Consider the following 22,531-nt stretch of genomic DNA (forward strand, 5'->3'; position numbering starts at 1 on the left):
TGCATTTCCTGTTGCAGGCCTACCTGGCTGTGTAAAGATCACAACACACAGATCAAAAATGTATTCTTGCGGACATGTGAATATTGGAGATTACATCACCATTTATTTCAATTTACTGGTGGTTATGTTTGGCACCAAAGGTACTTAGCTGAGTTCTTAAAATGCTTGCGAATGTATGTAGATATGAGCAAGCATTGTTACGTGTCTCCTGGCTTTAAACTGTCTATATGTATGAGATTATGGCTATTTACCCAGAGGCTTATGATGCAGAAGCACGTTTACTCTGTTTTTAAATGGTTGTGTTGATGTCTGATGGTGAAACAACAAAAATGGAAGAGATAACACCAGGCTTTGAAGTCCGTATTGTTTCTGATGTTTTTGTGTCCATCAAGTGTCCAGTTGTGATGTGTATTAAGACTTACATTGACCATAAAGTGACTACAAAAGCTACCCAAAATGTAAAAGATAACAGTACTCACTATCAACATGACCTTAGGTCTCAATTTTTGTCATGTTATATTCATTACAACAATATCAAGATTTACCAGAATGATATTTACTACAGTAACTTCTTAGTGTAAGAACATTTGGTAGCACAATGTATGTAGCAACTATATAAGAGATATGATGTGCTATATGGTAAAGTGATAGATTTCGACAATCTAAACGTAAAGTAAAAAGTAAAGTAGTAAATAAACACATGGTGGCAAAGTTCTTTAATAAACAAACAAGAACCCCCCCCCCCCCTCCCACCAAAAACAAAATTCCCACAATGTAAATCCATCATCAATCACTAGCCCAGTGATGTACATTTATGTCAATCATGATGAACGACACCCGCCAAAATTTTGGACCTGCTAAGATGATCATCTTCTGACAATGGAGGTGGGAGGTGGTGGGAAGTGTTAGATGCACCTGCAGATTTTAATACATAACATATTTTGAAGCCAAACATGAGCTAATAATTTATAAGCAGTTTCAGCAAACGTTTTGTTTCTTTTGGGTCAAGGCAAGCACCCCTGTCAGTGTTAAATGGTTTGCCTTAACCCTTTAACTTTTGTTAACAGCTTGTTTTGTAGAAAAACAACTGCCTTACTGTCTGGAGCACTAGGTGAAAATAAAGGAAAAAAGCCTAAAAAATAAATCAAATGCAGCCTTTACATCTAATGCCGCGTACACACGGGCGGACTGTATGGCGTACTTAGTTCGTCATACAATCCGACGGACAGTCCGTCGTACTTTTGACTGAACGGACTTGACCACACACGGATGACGGGACTAGAAATAGGAAGTCCAATACACAGCAAAGCACCCTTCCGCCGTGTAAATCCTTTCTGGGCATGCGCCATTCTTAGTCCGCCGAACTAGCATACTGACGAGCGGATTGAAACCAAAGTACGACGGACAGAATTTCGAAAAATCCGAAATTCTTAGTACGCCAGACTGCACGCTGAAAAAGTCAGCTGAAGCCCACACATGAGCGGACTGTCCGCTGAAATGTGTTTCGACGGACTAAGTACGCCATACAGTCCGCCCGTGTGCACGCGGCATAAGAATAGGTAAGCCTGCAATATAATAAAAGTTTGATTTTCGATTTAATACCGCTTTAACTGTCATGAGTAGGATGAGCTTCGAGTTCGAGTTGAACTCATGTTCGACTCGAACATTGCCTGTTCGGCGAACAGTGAACAATTTGGGGTGTCCGCGGCAAATTTGAAAAGCCGCGGAACACCCTGTACAAGTCTATGGGAGAAATCTAAAGTACTAATTTTAAAGGTTAATATGCAAGTTATTGTCCTAAAAAGTGTTTGGGGACCTGGGTCCGGCCCCAGGGGACATGTATCGATGCAAAAAAAAGTTTTAAAAACATCAGTTTTTTCGGGAGCAGTGATTTTAATAATGCTTAAAGTGAAACAATAAAAGTGCAATATTCCTTTAACCACTTCAATACCAGGCACTTAAACACCTTCCTGCCCAGACCAATTTTGAGCTTTCAGCGCTGTCGCACTTTGAATGACAATTGCGCGGACATGCTACACTGTACCCAAATGAAATTTTTATCATTTTTTTCCCACAAATAGAGATTTCTTTTGGTGGAATTTGATCACCTCTACGGTTTTTATTTTTTGCGCTACAAATAAAAAAATACCGAAAATTTTGAAAAAAAAAATGTTTTTTTTTGTTTCAGTTTCAAAACTTTGTAAATAAGTAAGTTTTCTCCTTCACTGATGGGCACTGATGGGGCTACACTGATGGGCACTGATAAGGCGGCACTGATGGGCACCAATGATGTGGCACCAATGAAGTGGCACTGATGAGGTGGCATTGATGGACACTGATATGTGGCACTGACAGGCGGCACTGATAAGCGGCACTGATGGGCGACACGGATGGGCGACACAGATGGACACTGATAGATGGCACAAATTGGCACTGATAGCTGGCACGGATTGGCAGGGATGGGTGGCACAGATGGGCATGGATAGGCGGCACAGATGGGCATGGATAGGCGGCACAGATGGGCATGGGTGGGCACTGATAGGCGGCACAGGTGGGCACTGATAGGCGGCACAGGTGGGCACTGATAGGCGGCACAGGTGGGCACTCATAGGCGGCACAGGTGGGCACTCATAGGCAGCATTGGTGTTATACTGTACTAATGGATGCCAATCAGTGCCAAACAATAATGCATGCCAATCAGTGATGCCCATTGTGGGCACTGATTGGCATCCATTATGGGCACTGATTTGCATCCATTGTGCTGACTGGCATCCCTGGTGGTCTAGGGAGGATTACCTTTTCCCTGGTGGTCTGGTGGCGTCCCTGGTGGTCCAGTGTGGGCATCCTGGGGGGGGCTGTGCTGATAATCGATCAGCACAGACCCCCCTCGTCAGAGGAGCAGCCGATCGGCTCTCCTCTACTCGCGTCTGACAGACGCGAGTGAGGAAAAGCCGATCACCGGCTCTTCCCATTTACACTGTGATCAGCCATGATTGGACACGGCTGATCACGTGGTAAAGAGTCTCCGTCAGAGAGTCTTTACCGAGATCGTAGTTGCCGGGTGTCAGACTGACACCCCGCAACAACGATCGCCGCGATGCGCGCCCCCGGGGGCGCGCAGCGGCTCATAATCCTGATCATGTCATATGTCGTCCGATCAGGATTATGAAACCACTTTGCCACCGTCAATTGCCTATAGGGCGGGCGGCAAGTGGTTAAATTTCGTACCTAGGGGGTGTCTATAGTATGCCCGTGAAGGGGCGCATGTTTCCCGTGCTTAGAACTGTACCTGCAAAAAGTGTCATTTCTGCAGGAAAAATTACTCGCGGCTATAATGAATTGTCGGCTTCCCATAATACAGAGAACAGTCATTGAAAGTCATTGATAAAAAAAAAAAGCGTGGGCTTCCCTCAAATTCAATTACCAGGCCCTTCAGGTCTGGTATGGATATTAAGGGGAACCCCGTGTCAAATTAAAAAAATATATAGACACCCCCAGGTACGAAAGTTAAAGGAATATTACACTTTTATTGTTTCACTTTAAGCATTATTTAAATCACTGCTCCCGAAAAAACTGACATTTTTAAAACTTTTTTTGCATTGATACATGTCCCCTGGGTCAGGACCCAGGTCCCCAAACACTTTTTAGGACAATAACTTGCATATTAGCCTTTAAAATTAGCACTTCAGATTTTGAATGTTCGAGTCCCATAGACTTTAATAGGTGTCATGTATCAGATAAGACCAGAACTGTGTGGACTGCAACAGAAGAAACTCAAACGTGTATAAGTGAAATATAATGATTTATTAAGGAAAGTGAATAATATAAATACAACCACACAGCGCAATAAATCAACCAACAGAGACCCCCGAATAACAACAGACAGATACAGTATGTACAATAAATGGGAAATACCAAGATCATAAACGATAGGCAGGCCAGGGTCATGCACAGAGGATCAGTAGATAAACACAGGGCAGTCCAGAATCAGAGACACAAGCCAGGCCAAGGTCATACATGGGGAGATCAGCAGATGGGGTAGGAACACAGGACAGGGAGAGGATGGACGGATCAGACTGCAGGGCAGGCATGATGGTAACAGGTGGGACAGGGCAGGGACCAGGGCAGGGAAACAGGATCAGAAACACGGGTCACAGGTTCGGGGCACAGGAACAGGTTCAGAATCAGGCTCAGGGTCAGGATTACAAGCAGCAGGTCAGGGCACAAGGACAATACCAAGGCAAACATGTAAATGCTTGCCAGCTATTTATAGGCCTGTGATTGGCCTCAAGTGACACCTGATTGCAGGAGGTGCTGTCTGCTCCACACTGCCAGGATCCATCCGATGGTGGACGCCAGTACTGCAGCCCAAAGATGACATAACATTAGGAGGGAAAAGCTCTCCTGACAGTTCAAAACTGCCAGGAGACACCCACTGGTGGACCTCAGTACTGCACGCCCAAAGACAGATATTATCAGTGGATGGAACATTTCCTGACAATAGGGTTCTAAAGTTCACATGTAGTTTAGGTCTGTTCGCAGGTTTTGGTGCGAACCGAACCGGGGGGTGTCCGGCTCATCCTTAGTCATGAGGTATAGGTATTATTGTACTTCCTATGATTTCATTGAGGCCAGATAGTATAGCTATTTTTATACTTTCGGTCTGTTGCAGTTATGACAGCTGCAGCTCTCATAGATGGAAACCACAGTGTTGTTTGTCCACCCCTTTTCCATCTTTCCCATTGACAGAATGCTTTATAGTCTGTGAAGAGCCCACAGAATACAAAGAGTTCTGTGAATGGACAAGGAGAGAGGAGGGGCAGACTAATAACAGTGTTAATTCTCTCTATGAGAGCTGCAGCTCTCATAGTTGTAATACTGGAAGTATAAAAAGCTATATTATCTAACCTCAGTGAGTATGATTATTAAAGTACAGCAATACTTTTTTGTTTACCACGTTAGCAAACTCTGTCAAGAGACTTATTCAACTTAAGGTTTATTTACTGTCTTCTTCTCAGTTTTACATCATTGTGGTATTCTCCTTATAAGTTACTTAAGTAACCATCTATATCTGTCTTACAAAAATGTTACCCATGTTCGACCACCCTCCCACCATCTTCTCTCCCTCCCACCTCCATTCCCCTCCCCCCACCCCTCTTTGGTTTGTTCTCAAACCTCTTTCTTGTTTCCAATTCTACTCAGGCCCTGTCGCCCTCCGTCATCTTTTCTAAGTATTTCTCGGATGTTTTGAAAATACTCCATCTTCTCCAAATACTATTATATTTTTCTGGTTGCCCTCTTTCTCTACTGCATAAGTATTCCATTCTACTATAATATTCTATTAGCTCAAACTATTCCCTTACATCCGGTTTTTCTGCATTTAACCACCTCTTTGGAATTAATTACTGTGTAGCATTCAACAATATTGGAGTTAATGTTTTTCTGTATTGCTGATTTGAAGCTTTTGAATCATGGAATAAACATGTCTGCAGGCTGTTGATTATCTTTTCTCCGGTTATCTCTTCTATATATTCCAGGATTTCCTTCCAATATTCCTTCATTTTCAGGCACTCCCACCAAATGTGTATCATCGTGGCCCTCTGTTTCCATTCCCTCCAACACTGTGGGGATTTATCCGGTTGGTATTTATAAATTTTATCCTGTGTCAAATACCATCTTACCAAGAGCTTATAGTTAATTTCTACTGTATTTATATCTGTTGCGTAGTTATGTATCGCTCCTATCATTCTCTCAACTTGTTGATCCTCTAGTTTCACACCTATTTCTTTTTCCATTTCTCTATATAAGGGGGCCTCTCTTGTCCTTCCAGGTCTGTCAATATTCCATACACTTTAGATATACCATGTTTCAATGAAGTTTGTATACCACCGAGTTTTTCTAGTGGATTTAAATTCTTTCCATCTCTAATTGGTTGACATAGTGTATTTACCAAATGTTTTAATTGAAAATATTCCCATTCGCTTATCTTCCACCCATTTGTTTCCTGTAATTCCAACAGTGATCTCATCTTCCCGTGTATAGTGATACCCCTTATTTGTGTATTTCCCATTCTAACTCCAAATGGTGTCTCCTTGCCTAGGCCAAAAAAATTTGTTCCAGTGAGTGCAATTAATGATGAATTATATGCCCAATTTGTTTGTCGATATAATGCATCCCACCTTTTAAATAGATTTATCGTCAAATCGTGTGCCTCTTAATTTAGTGTTCGATGCTTACGTGGTATCCAAATATTTTTGTGCAATGTTGTTCTACTTAACATATTTTCAATCCTAATACACTTTTATGGCTTTTTTCGTTAACTCAATCCACCATTCATTATATAATTGCTGACTTATAATATCTATTTATATCTGGTGCTGTTAAACTTCCATGTTTTTTTTCCTGGTGATACGTGCGCCCTTCTTTAATTCTACTTTGATCTCATTCAATAATGGGATGTAGTTTTTCCAAATATAACTTCTCAATGGTGGGTGTCAATTTAATTTCTAAGTATGGCAATTCTCTTTTCACCCAGGTGAATGGAAATTCCCTTCGTAGATCCCTACCTCCAACCCCCCTGCCCCCAAGGAGGGGGGGGAGAAACCCCAAGCAGGGTGACAGAGGGAGCACTTTGTATCAGGCCCCAGAGGGCCACAGCAGACCTGCCCGAGATTAACAAACCATTTCCCTCCCTCACACAGCAGATAATTAATCTTTTAGAGGCTCTCTTGTCCCTCTGCTCTTTCTAGCCCGAGGCAGAATTCTATTTGGTACTCTAGGTTAACCTCTTCTGCAACTGAAGGGTTGACCTCAGGGCACACCGCATGTTCGGGTCTCCATCCGTTCCACGTTCTTCTTTTCCTTTTCTCTTCCATTCACCTTCCCCCACCTCCTCCCTTTCTCCCTTCTCCTCTCCTCCCCCAGTCCAGACCTCTTTATTTTTATTGAATTTTAAATATTAAATACTTTTGTTGTAGTTGCTCTAGTAGTCTGTTTCCTAGGGATCAACTGCCATTGTGCTTAATCCTGTGTCGTTCTTTCTTGTTTTTACGGTATTGGGATCTCCCTTTTTTTGCAAAAATTGGTAGTTTCTTCTATGAACCTAAGTTTAGCAATACGTCCATTTCTCCTAGCGATCAAACATGTGGGGAAACCCTAGTTATATTGAATTTCTTGTGCCTGTAAAATTTTCATTAAAGGTTTTAATGTCCTTCTCCTTCTCAAGGTTTCTTGTGAAATGTCTTGGAAAATTGTAACGTCTTTTCCTTATATTCAGTTGGTGACTTTCCCCTTAGATTTCTCAAAATATGTTTTTTTCCTCCCAATTTTCAAATCTGACAATTATGTCTGTTGGACTTTCCGTCTGGAGCCCTTGCGGTCTTCTTATTCTATGTACTCCTTCAATTTTTATTGGGTTAGTTTCTTCTTTTCCAAGAATTGGATTGAAAACCTTTTTTGTTATTTCTGTTAAATTTTCTGTCTGAGTGAGTTCGGAGAGAGCTTGTATTCTTAAGTTTTTCCTTTCTGTCCCTGTTTTCTTGGTCTTCTATTCTATACGCTCCTTTTATCTCTTTTATCATGCTTGTGTGGGAGTCCATTTTTTTCTACTTCCTCTACTCTTCAAAGCATTGTGCCCAGGTCTTTATGGATTTTTGCCATTTCTGTTTTTAAAGAATTTTCCAGGGCCGCAAACATTATTTCCATATCTATTATTGGCAGTTGAGATTTCTTCTGTTGTTCCTCCTCTGTACTTGCACGTAAGTCTAAACCAAGGTCCTGTTCTATTCTGGATTCTCAGAGTATAATCATTTTTAGCGATGTTTTATTCTGGCCCCTTTTCTCCTTTTTTTTACTTGGTATTCGTTTGACGCCCCTTAGTGCTTTGTTGTTTTTCTGTTGTTTGCCTTTCTCTTTCCCCATCCCCTCCTTGAGTTATATATTTATTCATAGGACCAGAACTAGGGCTTAGGCTAACGTGTTGTGATTTTGCCACCACTCCGCCTCCTCTTACCGACTTACCCCTCATTTTACCAACTTATACCCCAAAAAAATAAATAAATAAAGAATAAGGGGGGGGGGGTCCCCTTATCTGCTACCCCTCTTCATTTCCTCTCAATGTTTGGGGCTTGTGTAGTTGTTGCAAAGCCTGTAATACTCGCCATCTACTCCTATTACAACTCAGGTAGTCTTAATATTGAATGTATTTGTAGATTTGCAGGGTAACAAAACAAAACAAAACAAAAAACTAAAAAAAGGAGAGCAGAGCCAACACAGAACAGTTCAAAAAGTTCAAAAAGTTCAAGGTAGTAGAGTACCTCAGATAGGTGCAATTTCTCCCATCCAACTCATATCCACCCAAATCACTAAGTCACTCAGTGTATGTAAATACTGACACCTTGGACCAGATGTATCTTTGCATACACTTGTATAACACTTCTGCTTTGAGTACTTTATATATATAGGAACTATTGCAATACCAGGTATATACTCGGTATACGCTCCCCAATTTCCTCTGAAGGTTCTCTTCTTCACTTTACTTCATAGAGACATTGTATAGGCACATAGAGTGACTCTCCGATTGCTTAACCACTTCAATACAGGGCACCTTCCTGCCCAGACCAATTTTGAGCTTTCAGCGCTGTCGCACTTTGAATGACAATTGCTCGGTCATGCTACACTGTACCCAAATGAAATTTTTATCATTTTTTTCCCACAAATAGAGCTTTCTTTTGGTGGTATTTGATCACCTCTGCGGTTTTTATTTTTTGTGCTACAAATAAAAAAATACCGAAAATTTTGAAAAAAAAAATGTTTTTTTTTTGTTTCAGTTTCAAAACTTTGTAAATAAGTACGTTTTCTCCTTCACGGATGGGCACTGATGGGGCTACACTGATGGGCACTGATAAGGCGGCACTGATGGGCACCAATGAAGTGGCACTGATGAGGTGGCATTGATGGACACTGATAGGCGGCACTGATAGGCGGCACTGATAGGCGGCACTGATAGGCGGCACTGATGGGCGACACGGATGGGCGACACGGATGGACACAGGTGGCACAAATTGGCACTGATAGCTGGCACGGATTGGCATGGGTAGGCTGCACAGATGGGCATGGGTAGGCGGCACAGATGGGCATGGGTGGGCACTGATAGGCGGCACAGGTGGGCACTCATTGGCGGCACAGGTGGGCACTCATTGGCGGCACAGGTGGGCACTCATTGGCGGCACAGGTGGGCACTCATTAGCAACACAGGTGTTATACTGTACTAATGGATGCCAATCAGTGCCAAACAATAATGCATGCCAATCAGTGATGCCCATTGTGGGCACTGATTGCCATCCATTATGGGCACTGATTGGCATCCATTGTGCCTGACTGGCATCCCTGGAGGATTACCTCTGCTGGGCATCCCTGGTGGTCTGGTGGCGTCCCTGGTGGTCCAGTGTGGGCATCCTCGGGGGGGCTGTGCTGATAATCGATCAGCACAGACCCCCCCTGTCAGAGGAGCAGCCGATCGGCTCTCCTCTACTCGCGTCTGACAGACGCGAGTGAGGAAAAGCCGATCACCGGCTCTTCCCATTTACACTGTGATCAGCCGTGATTGGACACGGCTGATCACATGGTAAAGAGTCTCCGTCGGAGACTCTTTACCGAGATCGTAGTTGCCGGGTGTCAGACTGACACCCCGCAACAACGATCGCCGCGATGCGCGCCCCCGGGGGCGCGCAGCGGCTCATAATCCTGATCACGTCATATGACGTCCGGTTAGGATTATGAAACCACTTTGCCGCCATCTATTTGTAATAGGGCGGGCGGCAAGTGGTTAATTATACTTGTTTACAACTGCATAAAACTGAAATAACAGTTTTGTATGAAATTTTGTTTATCAGTGCAACAAAAGCAAGAGTCACAAGACTTTATATGTATATATATTACTAAACTGGCATGCTAGGTAAGGAACTTAATGTATTACTTTGAGTACAAATCAAAAGCACACTACTTGTACCTTCACTAAAGTGTTCATAATGGTTTCTCATAATTTATTCAGAAAATGACAATGCCTGTCAATAGAAAGCACCCTTTCAAACCTTTCCTGTAAAACAAGATCATTAGCACTTTCTAGAATATTGTATGAAGGACATTGCAAAGTGTTTGCCTTTCAATAAACAGTCAAAGCATATATATACACGCCATAAAGTGCCAACCTGTTTAAATGCATTTAAATCACTGTTTGTGTTATTGAAGAGTTATGTAATCTCTATTAATATACAAAACAAAAATAGTACATGCTTTGTACATATCAATACCAAGCTGACTTATAAGGTCAGAGATTTTGAGGGGTTGATTTACTAAAACTGGAGAGTGCAAAATCTGGTGTAGATGTACATGGCAGCCAATCAGCTTCTAACTTCAGGTTGTTCAGTTAAGCTTTGACAAAAAAAACCCCAACAAACTGGAAGCTTGTTTCTCTGCAGAGCTGCACTCTTTGTTTTAGTAAATCCACCTTTAAATGTCATTTAACAATGAGTACATCAGACTGTATATTTTTGTAAGTGTAGGCACAAGTTTTTACATGGTTTTGAAACACAAAAAACATGCCTATTTCTAGATTTATAGAATGTTGCCAATAAAAGCATGGCACACTTATATTTATAGCTATAACATACTTTGGTAAAGTTTGCAACCTTACTTTAACTACAGTAACCCATAGTAACTAATTTGAATGAAATCTGCTGAAGTCCAATCAGTAAAATAATGCATTCCAATTGGTTGCTATGGCTTTTTGCATTTAAGAACTTTTACCTAAGAATATAAATGCCTGATAAGGCCACTTGTGTATATGTGCAAATTGTACTTCTTTGCGTTTAAGCATTTCAAGATTTTTGACTGTGTCCTTAAGAGTAGAGTACTTAACCAATTCCCTACCACCGTATTGTAAAATGACGGGGGCAGAAACTGTTTCTCACACCGCATGGGCGTCATATGATGTCCATTGCTTCTCGGCATTGTGGAGAGCATGAATGCGCCGCCGGGGGCGCGTGCTCGTCGCATCGCTGGAGACCCGATGCACGTGCGATGTCCGCCGGGCCCAGTAACAGAGTCGGGACGTGGATCTGTGTGTGTAGATGTCCTGTCAGGGGAGAGGTGAACTGATGGGATGTTCCTTGTACAGAGTAACACCGATCGGTCTCCTCCCCTCATCAGTCCCCTCCCCCCACAGTTAGATTCACTCCATAGGACACACATTTAACCCCTGCAGCACCCCTAGTGTTAACCCCTTCCCTAACAGTCACATTTATACAGTAATGGGTGCATTTTTTATAGCACCGATTGCTTTATGAATGTGAATGGTCCCAAAATAGTGTCAAAAGTGTCCGATCTGTCCACCGCAATGCCACAGTCATGATAAAAATCGCAGATCGCTGCCATTAGTAGTAAAAAAAAAGACAAATCTATCCCCCATTTTGTAGACGCTATAACTTTTGCGCAAACCAATCAATATATGCTTATTGTTGTTTTTTTTTACCAAAAATATGTAGAAGAATACATATCGGCCAAAACTGCAGAAAAAAATGGGATATTTATTATAGCAAAAAGTAATAAATATTGTGTTTTTTTTTCAAAATTTACAATTTTTTTGTTCATAGCGCAAAAAATAAAAAACGCAGAGGTGATCAAATACCACCAAAAAAAAGCTCTATTTGTGGGAAAAAATGATCAAAATTTAATTTGGGTACAATGTTGCATGACCGCGCAATTGCCATTCAAAAGTGGTTAAAATCCATGACATTTGTGATAAAAAACGATGGAATCATTATTACACCAATGTTAAGAAAATGCACATTCTGTAATACAAGTAAAGCTCAGGGCAGTTTTTCTTTTTAATTATTTCATTTAAGAACCTGCATACAAATAGTTTGTCATACAAAAACCGATTACAGTGCCAATCATTAACAATTCAGATAAAATTATACACTGAAGTGTTAGATGTAGACAGGAACAACAAGCTTTGCAAAAACATAAGGAGAGATGTCCATTTTAGGTGACTTGATTTCTGAAAATGATTTGAGCAAAATAAAACTATTCCAATGACTGGTAAAATAAAACTGCTAATATTATTTGTTTATAAGATGGAAAATAAGTAAAATAGATGGGATAGTATTTTTGTTTTCTATTTATTCAATGGGTTAACCCCCCTGACGGTATTCCCGAGTCTGGCTCGGGGTGGAATTTTCATACCAAAAGCGGTATCCCCGAGCCAGACTCGGGACTGCATCGCTGGATCCAGGAGGACGTTTACTCACCTTCTCCCTCGGATCCAGCGTTGTCTCCCCGCTGTACGAGCGAGCCGTGTCTCGCTCGATGCATCACATCGCCGATCTCCGTTCCCTGACGCACGGGGACGGAGATCGGCGCCAAATTCAAAAAGTAAAACAAACAAACATACAGTATAATGTAATCTTACAGATTACATTGCTGTATGTAAATATTTCACATCCCCGTTGTCCCTAGTGGTCTGCCCAGTGTCCTGCATGCAGTTTTATGTAATAAAAACTGTTCTTTATGCCTGGAAACTGGAGATTGTCCATAGCAACCAAACTGTCCTTTTACATCAAAAATGGTTTTAGACCAGCTAGAAAACAGCGATAATAAATTGGAATCACTCGCAGAATTGAGCGATAGCGATTTGTGGGGAGATCCGTCATCAAATACTGAAAAGTAATGACAGTGACAATTCTGCAACTGAGCAAATTTCAGTGTTTTTGATTTGATTACATTATTGAATAATTTTTATTATTGTTATATTATTATTTGGTACAATTATTTATAATTATTTATTATATTATAATTTATGATTTCATTTTTCAAACTTTATCATACCCGGGATGTCTGCTAGACTCTGGTTTGGACAGATTTAAGTGAGTTATTCCTAAGAATTGCAGGACTACAATATAAAACGCCAAATTTTCATGCAAAATAATGGTACCGCTTTTAGCACCTAAAATCCGAAATAATCGTACCGCCAGGGAGGATAAAAAGCAGGAATAAGAGAGAGAAAAAAGAGAGAAAATAAAGAGAAAAAAAATGGTGGGGGGAAGGGACGGGAAGGGAATAGAAGAGAGAAAAGGGAGAGCAGAGAGGGTTAGTAGGGGGTGAATGGTTTTTCAGGTAAACAGGATGGAGAGAGAAGTTATTCAGGGAGTGGACTCTAATTCCACGTACACACGATCGGAATTTTGGCCAGAAAAATACCAATGAGAGCTTTTCATCTGAAAATGCGACCATGTGTATGCTCCATCAAAATTTCATGAAATTCCGATCGTGTGTATGCATTTCCGACGTGCAAAATCTCACGCATGCTCAGATTCAACTACAAGATGGAAGCTTTTGGTTACTAAGTATTAAACTTCCTTTTTCTAGTCCCGTTCTACGTTTTGTACCTCACAGCATTCTTGGCGGTCAGAATTTGGTGTAACTGTGTGTAGGCAAAACAGTTTGAGCAGAATTCCATCTGAATTCCGACGGGAAAACCATCAGAGATTTTTCCAACGAGAATTCCGATCGCGTGCACGTGGCATCACAAGGGTTTACCTTTGAGTATTTGAATGGATTCCAACAGAACCACATTTTAGAGGAAGCATTATGTTTATTATGAGAGGAGAGGATTAGGTCTTACATTTTGTTTTGTTCCTCAACTTTTGTAGCCCAGAGTGATAAAGAAGGGATTGCAAGTCCTTCCACTTTAGTGGGATGCATATTTTATCAGCATTGAAAGGAAGACACAAAACTTTTTTGTTATTGGGAGTCTGAGACTTGAAGAAGAAAAAAGATTGTTGCTGGCATCTGGTAACACCTAGATAACATGTTGATGTTTTTCTTGCAACCTAATAAATGCAGATGAGTGAGAAGCAGACAAATCCTCTATGGCCGCGTACACACGGGCGGACTGTCTGTCCAACTTAGTCCGCTGAAACGTGTTTCAGCGGACAGTCCGCTCGTGTGTGGGCTTCAGCTGACTTTTTCAGCGGACAGTCTGGCGGACTAAGTCTTTCGGAATTTCCGTAATATTGTCCGTCCAACTTTGGTTTCAGCGGACAGTCCGCTCGTGAGTAGGCAAGTTGGACGGACTAAGTATGGGGCATGCTCAGAAAGGATTTACACGGCCGAAGGTTGCATTGCAGTGTATTGGACGTCGTATTTCTAGTCCCTTCGTACGTGCTGTACACGTCATCGCGCAAGCTTTCAACGGACTGTCTGTTCATCGTGTGTGGTCAAGTCCGTTCATTCAAAAGTAGGACGGACTGTCTGTCGGATTGTCTGACGGACTTAGTTGGCCAGACAGTCCGCCCGTGTGTACGCGGCTTAAGTTGTTCTCTATTAAAAAGTAGATCAAACTCCCATTTCTGAATGGAGGGATATTTTCAGAGATCAATAGAGATCAATAGAGAACATCTGAAAAAGAATGTACCTTATAGGGTTGGAGTATGAACATAAATTCTCAAATTAAGTCAGTGGACATTGGTGAACAGGGTTGGGAGGGGGGAGTGATCTCAGAAAGTGTCTGACTTGCAATGCTCTCCTTAAATCTAGTTTAAAGGAACCAGGGACATGCATTAGGCTGGTAAGAAATGGCATGGAGAAGAAGAGTCTACAAAGTGGAGTGCTTGGAAGTAGGGATGGAAGAACGGTTTGGCCCGAGTATAAGTTCGGGCCGAACTTTGGTTGTTCCGACGTTCAGTGAACATCCGAACAAACGGGTCATTGAACCGACCACAATGCATTGTCATACTGAACAGTGCACTACAAGCCCTGATTGGCTGAAGCACTGAAATATTCAGCCAATCAGGGCAGAGAACACTGTCAGAATCATGACTTTATCCAATCATGACTCATTCCCACCCCACAGTGTAAAAGTATTCTTTCAATGGCAGACATTTTCAGTATGATTTCTGTGTGGAGAGATAGAACAGGGCTCTGTTCAGTGCTGTTAGGTAATTAGTGTGCTATACTGTGCTATTTTGCTTCAATTGTCAGTGTAGAATATTAGTTTAGTGTCAGTCTAGGGATCGTGTGAGTGTAGTGAGAAGGACCATCATTCAGCTTTGCATAGTGTGCAGCTAGAGTAGGGACAGCTCAGATAGTTTCACTGTAGTGTAGTAAGACTGTGTCATTCATACACACATTATTGCAGAGTAGGGACAGCTCAGATAGTTTTAGTGTAGTGAAATTGTGTCAGTAATCTTTACATTAGTATATAGCTAGAGTAGGGGCAGTTCAGATAGCAACAGTGATGTGATGATTGAACATCAACTATTTGATTGCATTACTGCCAGTTTAACGCCATTTACTTGTGTGCGCTTTACTGCCAGTTTAATGGCATATAGTTCTGTGTGCGTTACTGCCAGGTTAATGCCATATAGTTTTGTGTGCATTACTGCCAGTTTAATAGCATATAGTTTTGTGTGTTACTGCCAGTTTAGTGCCATATAGTCCTGTGTGCGTTATTTCCAGTTTAATGCCATATAATTTGTGTGCATTACTGTCAGTTTAACGCCATATAGTTTTGTGCATTACTGCCAGTTTAACGCCATATAATTCTGTGTGTGTTACTGCCAGTTGAACACCATATAGTTCTGTGTGCGCTACTGCCAGTTTAACGCCATAAGGTTTTGTGTGTGTTACTGCCAGTTTAACGCCATATAGTTATGTGTGTTACTGCAAAGTTAACACCATTTACTTCTGTGTGCGTTACTGCTAGTTTAATGCCATATAGTTTTGTGCATTACTGCCAGTTTAACGCCATATAGTTCTGTGTGCGTTACTGCCAGTTTAACACCATATAGTTTTGTGTGTTGCTGCCAGTATAACACCATATAGTTCTGTGTGCATTACTGCCACTTTAACGCCATATAGTTTTATGCATTATTGCAAATTTAATGCAATTTACTTCTGTGTGTGTTACTGCCAGTTTAACACCATATAGTTTTGTGCTTACTGCCAGTTTAACACCATATAGTTCTGTGTGCGTTACTGCCAGTTTAACTCCATATAGTTTCGTGTGTGTTACTGCCAGTTTAACGCCATATAGTTTCTGGATCATCACATGTCACACTGCCTGATGGTTCCACCCATACCATCAAGTACAATGTGACATGTAAGACTGTAGGAATAGTGTACCTAGCTAGCTGTCCCTGCGGATGCTTTTATATTGGTAAAACCAAGCGTCCGTTTTTTAAACGGATCAGAGACCATATGTTACCATTATCCAAACGACTCTGCACTACAGCATTAAACAGACACATAGGCTCATCCCATAATTTTGATTCAAACGGAGTACATTTCTCGGCCCTCGAGCATGTACCCCTCCATGCTCGAGGGGGTGAAATCGATACCCGTTTATTGCAGTTGGAAACACAGTGGATATACACTTTAGAGGCAACGAATTACCCAGGTTTAAATGCATACATAACCTATAAGCATTTTCTTTAACCACTCTGTTTTAGACTAAGCTCAAAAATGCACAATTTCAATACAAATTCGATAAAATTTACATATAGAATCATACCTTATACATTCAGACACCAACTTTCCATAAAATGCCATATCTTTGACCATTTCCTCTATTTCCCCCTGCTGGGTCCCCCCCCCCTTTTCGTTTTCATTGTTTGTCTGTGTCTATTTAGCTGTTTGGTAGTATGTTCAATTGAATGCTTGCTTGGTTGCCTGCTTGTCTGTCTGTTTGTTCGTCTGTCTTTTCGTATGTTTGTTATTTGATTGGTTGAGTTGTATGTCTATGTTGATGTGAGTCCACCTTTAACTACTTTTAATCATTTAATAATTGTTCATTGTCTATTTATACATTTGGTGTATCTCTGATCACTTCACAATATTTCATTGCTGTAAAAGTTATTTAAAGGACAAATTTATTCAATTAGGTTATGTATTTCTTTGCTTTATTATCTTAGCTTTTTCTGAATGTGATCCATTATAATCTAAACAATGTGTCAATTTCCATATATGCATAACTGATTCTTATTATAATATTCATTTTATGTTTCACTTATATCTCCATTATAATTGCTTTGAATTTTTGTAGTATTGTGGATTTGGCCTATGAATACAGCCCTCTCTTTCTTTTTGCTCGCCTATTTATTACATTAATACTTTTGAAAAGCCATTCAATCAATGTGCTTCCACTCTGCACAATTGCCTCAATTTATTTTTATTTATTTGATTCCCTTGATCCTGTTCTTTGGGTGGGAGCCCCTCTGTGGGAGCGCGCCTGTCCCCTTGATCTCAGACATCGGTGCCTGTATGGACACACAGGTCGGGCTATGTGGAAGCCCGACCTATAATTATGCGGACTGCTTCACCAACACAATGCGTCCCGTGTCTGATGTTGATGGGCGGGGCTTTGAAGGGTTCATTGAACCTTGACACTGCCTCTCCACGATCCCCGTACGTGCCTGGGCGGCGTTTGAGTTTCCGTAGTTACGGAACCGCCACCGCAGTGCACTGTGGGGACTGTAGGCGCATCCACTCGGGTACGCATGCGCAGTTCCGCATTTGCTGTCTGCTCACGTCCGACGTCATTGATATGACGCCGGATGTGTGGGGGATAAAAGGACATATCCACATTGCAGGTGTGTCGGCCCTGCAATTGACGCTATAGCAGTGATCTTTTCGGAAAGGTTAGTTTATTGAGAAGCACACGGCCTGTCCACACAGTCCGTGTTTCTTCTCCCATTTCCCAGCTACATCTCTTCTCTTTTTTATGCTTATAGAGGCTGTTTCCTTTTTGCTCTCCATCCTCTAGACTTTCAACTTGAGGCGCTGCATACATCAGCTGATTAATCCATCCGCTGCAGCTCTTTATCCAAACCCTCTATCTTAGAGTGAATCCACACTCATTCCAGTGCAGCACAGATATATCTGTTTCTGCTCTTTTTCGTTCATGGTAAGCATATTCCTTTTAGTGATCTATTTGAACTATTTGAGCACAATGCCATTTATTATTACACTATATCTATTTCTCGCTAGCTTATCTAGTTTACTCTCACTTTTTTATTAGCCTTACTTAGACAAACCTGTGATTTATTCAAATACAATCCTAGGTTATCACCATGATATTAGATCATCCTATGAATCCGCTCATCTGCAGCCTTTAGTTCCCCTTTTGAGACACACTTTACATCAATTTACCCAGGTAGGTCTTCCTTCCTTTTTTACCATTCAATTATGTAACACATTGAAAGAAATTTTTCTTTCTGTTCTCTAAACCGCCTACGGGAGCCTTCCTGGTCCCATAATTGGTAACAAAAGTGGACTCTTTGTCTGTTCCATTTATCTCCTGCAGTCACCTTCTGGGGCTTCGGGGACTGGTGTGCTCTCCACGTTCTAGAGGCGCTCTCACTCCAATATGCAGGCAGGGCCCGCATTCTAAGTTTGGTAGGTATAACTAATTATTCTTTATCACCATAATGACACATATTATTGACTCTGTTGACCTATTGAAATAGGCGGGCGTATCTAAAGTCTGGGCTGCCTTCTTTACTATGACCAGATCCACTAATCTTGTTGTATTTTGTTTACAGTGTATTTTCTTCTTGTTTCTCTTTTAAAAACATTCTCTGTCAACCATTGGCTCCCCTGAAGAAGCCTTCAAAGGCGAAACATGTCGGGATTCCATCTAAATAGCCAAGAACCCCTTCATTTAAACTAATTGACGGATTGTGATTATTGTCTGTATGGATATTATTGTTTGTAGTTTCAAAATTTTGAACTTACTCCACTACTGTGGCTGTTTTTACTGTATTTAATAAAATTCCTCTTTTTACTTCTATATCATACTTTTTTCCTATGTTTATTAGCACCGTAATAATCCCATTCAGCCCTCTTTCTCTCTCTTTCCATATTTGACATACTTGGGATGAGGTGCGCTATTGTATCATTGCCCGACCTGATTTCTCCCATTTTGCCATATAGTTTTGTGCGTTACTGTAAGTTTAACACCATTTACTTCTGTGTGCATTACTGCAAGTTTAATGCCATATAGTTATGTGTATCACTGTACATTTGGAGCATTATATTGTGGTATGTTATAGTGTATCCGTGGAGTGTATCTGTGTGGTGTGAGTACTCAAATTAAGTGCATCTATGTACAGATTTCCACTTCTTCTTTATATTTGCTTATAGGCACCACCCTCTCCCTCCCAATAATGTCTGGGAGGACAACAAGGAGAGACAGACGTTCCTTTGGCACTGTAGGGGGTCAGTAACAAATGTGTCCACAAGAAAAGGTGGACGTGGTGGTCATCAGTCCTCAGGCAGGGCATAATTTCCTCTGTTTAGTGAGTTTGCCCATGCTATCCAGCCACAGCATGCAAAGCAGGTGGTGGACTGGCTTACTAAACCTTCCTCATCCTCCTCATCCTCTGTCACGCAGGCAGAGACAAGTGTGCAGTCCCCTGCAGTTGCCAGAATGGATAAACCTGCCACCTTGCCCACATCTATTCCTGTCATAGCCCCAACATCAGCCATGGAGGCTGAGTTATTTGATCACAGCATCAGCCACTTGCCCCTTGATGATGCCCAGTCCTTACTGGATTCAGATGCTGGTTCTGAAGTTGAGGATGACAGGAACATGAGCCTAGAGAGAGGGGAAAACACTGGTAGACAAATTCCCCAGCCACAGCATATTGCCAAGATGTCTCTTAACGCGAAACGGCACAACCCCAAGGAGGCCGACATCAAGAAAGATTAGAGAGCAGCCACCCTATTCCATCACATTCTGCAGCTGTTATCTCCCGGCCTACTCCCCAAAGCTCAGCTGTCTAGGCCTTTTTCAGAACATCTGCAGGAGATTGCACTGTTGCTACCTGCAAACTGTGTCTCAGGCAAAATAAACGTGGCAAAATCACCAGCCATTTGGGTACCACATGTTTAACAAGGCATTTAACGTCCAACCATTCAGCCCATTGGCAAGAGCACCTAAAAGCCACACAAAAGGAGCACACATCTATCCCTCCTCCTCCTCCTCCTCCTCCTTACCCACTTCAGTCTGCCCCTGCTATACTGAATCATTACCTCTCAGCAGCCTCCACTGACAGGCATGATAGCACAGGGTGTCCCCGGTCCTAGCATCACATCTGCCAGCAGCACACCACCAGTTGTAGACTGTAGCTGACAACATTTCTCTGCCCCATCTGTTGCAGTGGAAAAAAATAAGTCCCTACCACCTACATGCCCAGCTTCTAAATGCAAGCTTGTCAAAGCTGTTGGCTCTCCAGCTTCTTCCTTTCAGTCTGGGGGATTCTGCCCCCTTCCGTGAATTCGCACAATGTGCTCTACCACAATGGCAGGTTCCTAGTTGCTACTACTTTTTACGTAAGGCCATTCTATCTCACTACCATCATGTGGAAGGGAATGTTCTGGCATTGTTAGGCAAGGCAGTCAGCCGTAAAATCCACCTTACTGCTGACACATGGTCCAGCAAGCATGGGCAGGGACGATATATTTCGTTCACAGCACACTGGGTAATGCTGCTTGCAACTCAAAAGAATGCAGGACAGGGCTCAGTGCTGCAGCTTGTTGTGCCCCCATGTCTCCATACAGCTGGTGGTGATGATGCCAGACCTGTGAGCTATACCCCCTCCTCCTCCACCTCCATGCCCTCCTCTGCAGAATTGTCCTAGGAACATTAGATGCACCCTAAGCATTTAAAGGCTATTGCATGAGTCAGGCTAAAAGGTGCCATGCAGTGCTTGGTGTGTTTAGGGGACAACAACACCAGAGAAGAGTTTTTTGCAGCTCTGCAGGGACAGGCCCAGAGGAGGGTTACGCCATGCCAGCTGAGCCAGAAATGGTGGTGTGTGATAAAGGCCCATGGCTGTTAGCTTCCACATCCGATTGGCAGCATCTGCATCACATGGTGAATCATTACCTCTGGGCCAAAACAGAGACGGAGAGCTTTCCAGCTGACGATCCACTGACTTACTGGGTCATGAGAATAGACCACTGGCCAGAGCTTGCCCAGTATTCTATTGAGCTGTTGGGCTGCCCTGCATCCGGCGTGCATTCAGAATGGGCATTCAGTGCTGCAGGACGTGTCATTACCGATCATAAATGGCGTCTGTCCATAGACTCCGTGGACCACTTGACTTTTATAAAAATGAATCTTTGATTATCAGCTATGAAGCCCCTGATCCAATGTCACTGATTAAGTCTTTTTGGGATGTGGAATCTTTGCAGGACTTTGAGGCTGCCTAGCTTTGTGGGTGTTCAATAATTTCATCTGGAAGAATGTTTTTGGTATAGTTTCATGGGCACAATTAACACCCAAAGACCAATTTTTCAGCACCTGTTTGACAGGTGCATATCATTGCAATTTTTTTTGCCTTCATCGAGAGCACCTCTATAGGGTTACAATGGGAAGGTGCCCCCAACACCCAAAGAATAATTTTTCTGCACCTGTTTGAAAGGTGTATATCATTGCAATTTTTTACAGCAAGGCCAATTCTTGCTTTCATCAAGATTACCTCTATAGGGTTGTGGTGGGAAGGCACCACCGAAACCCAAAGACCAATTTTTATGCACCCGTTACTTCAATTCAAAGTCAAAATGACACCAGAATGTATCCAAAAAATCTCTAATCTTGTTCCCAGTGCACTAGATTGTGTGCTGAGCAAAATAAAGGTAGCTTGCAGGGGAAATTCAATTTTTCTTGGCTTTACAAATGCAATTATTGCTGCAGCAGATACTAGACATTTCTAAAAACTCAAAATATGGTGTTGCACTCCCAATAAATAAAATAATTAAGTAAATCACATAAATAAAGAAATTAATAAGTAAATTCATAAAAATATAAAATTATTATACATGTGTCATTCACAAATAAAAAATAGAAGCATACAAAAATTGCAAAATGCATAAAATGTCCAATCCAAGAGTGTGACACTCAAAACAGCTTGAATGTGACTTGAATGTGGCCAGCCAAGTGATCCAACAACACTTCAAATGTGCCCGCAAACACCAGGTGCAATGGCTCCTTACCTTACTGCTGTAAGGCAAACAGCAGTGAAATATTAATCTCCAAAGCGTTGGATCCTAAATGCGTCATGAGGTTAGTTCTATCACTTTGCCACAGCTCCCCTCAGATTTCCACTTCCACAGGAAGGAGACCCAAATTGTGAAGTATGCCAATTTATTTAGTAAATATAAAATAGATGGAAAGCTACTCACAATACACATAAATAAAACAAGCAATGTAGCAAACGAGCACCGTGCTCGTGGTCCGGACGTCCCTTCCGGTGTCCAAGGTTATGTTATTCTTCCTATGCGTGGTGTCACGTATCACGGGACTTCATTAGGGTTCTAGACATGGTACAGATCTGCCACTTTATAGGTAGACTAAAGGTACCCCCTAAAATGATGCTTTTCACAAACTTTTTTTATTGATACATGTTTCCCAGGGCAGGACCCAGACCCCGATAACCATTGTATGCCCAATTACTTGCATATAAGCCTT

Source organism: Lithobates pipiens, unplaced genomic scaffold (genome assembly GCF_037356315.1).
Source record: "Lithobates pipiens isolate NorthernLeopardFrog02 unplaced genomic scaffold, aLitPip1_a1.2 Scaffold_23, whole genome shotgun sequence".
Lineage (NCBI taxonomy): Eukaryota > Metazoa > Chordata > Amphibia > Anura > Ranidae > Lithobates > Lithobates pipiens.